Source organism: Clupea harengus, chromosome 4 (genome assembly GCF_900700415.2).
Source record: "Clupea harengus chromosome 4, Ch_v2.0.2, whole genome shotgun sequence".
NCBI lineage: Eukaryota > Metazoa > Chordata > Actinopteri > Clupeiformes > Clupeidae > Clupea > Clupea harengus.
The window spans coordinates 23373458-23374981 of record NC_045155.1 but is presented as its reverse complement, the minus strand read 5'-3'; positions in this window follow the sequence as shown (position 1 = coordinate 23374981).

The following is a 1524-nucleotide window of genomic DNA, read 5'->3' as shown; positions in this document are numbered from 1 at the left end:
TATAACTCACCAGTTTAACAGGGAATAGCCTGTATATAAGCACACACACACACACTCACAAACACACACACACACATGTATATAAACTGTATAACTCATCAGTTTAACAGGGAATAGGCTGTATATAAGCCCACACACACACACACGCTCATAGTCTAGTAGCCAGCCCATAGAGCCCCATTGTGAACCCTGAAATGTTGAGTACACCAAGGTTTTATTGCAGAAATGTGAAGTATGGGTCCCCAGCATACAGAAACTGCCAGATGCTAACTTTCATATGTTGAGCAATTTGCATAATTTGCATAATTTGCGTAATTAGCTTAATCGTCCAGATTAACAACAGATTTTGCACTGTGTGACCAATTTCTACAATACTGGAGTCTTTTTAGAGGTTTTAGAGGATGCTGAATTTAATTCAATCAAGTACAGTCAAGCAAAAGAGAATGCATTCTGATCTGATACAGGCGATGGTCAAACTTTTAAGGCCTAATCCTGTGATGTCACTCAAGGCCCCTGTGCCGCCCATCTACACTGTCTCGTCCACTCTGCACATAGTAAATAACACATTATTCTTGTGCTATTTTCCACTTACAGAACTTCTGTTTTTCATCTGCTGACACATCTTTATCGTCTGAAAACGTTCCCTTATCTGCGCCACAGCCTTGACCATTTATGATTTCTCTTTTCGCGGCCCTTTCTCATAGCCCTCTGTCCCAGTTTTAACTTGCTCTCTCGTCTGGCTTTACATTTCCCACGTGAATTTTACTTGACTTTTTCATTTGATTATACTTCATTTGATACATTTGATTTGATATGATTTGGTACATTTGATAATTCAAATTTATCTTACACCTGACATGGGGCAACTTAGCCCTGACACGGGGCAAGTTAAACCCCTGACATGGGGCAAGTTGAATCTCTGACATGGGGCAAGTTGAACCCCTGACATGGGGCAAGTTGAACCCCTGACATGGAGCAAGTTGACCACAAGACCACTTTTTTGGGAACCCCATATTTTGTGTAAGGCTCACACACACAGGCACACACACACACTCACACACATACACACACGCACACACACACACACACATGCACACAGGCACAGGCACAGGCACACACACACACACACGCACACTGTTAAGGTTGATGGCACACATCCTCAACTTGTGTTGTATACATTAGTTTAATTAGCTTCATTAACTTAATTTATGTCTCATATCCCCTTGTGTTGTATACATTAACTTAATTTCTGTCTTATATCCCCTTGGCTACAGGTTGACTTAAATGAAAAAACGGCCCAGGTTACCCCACCAGACATGGAGTTGTCGTGGAGGAACACAGATTTTCACTGTCATTTCAGTCCAGATGCAGTCAACCGTCAGTGTGAAAGATGCGTCACCTGTGCGTCGCACCGCGTGTCGCCCTTCTTTTATCCACATCTCTGCGAACTTCTGCGCAGGGAACGAACGCACGTCTGGCCCATTTACAGCGATGTAAAGAAGACCGTTCAGTGTGGACACGTTC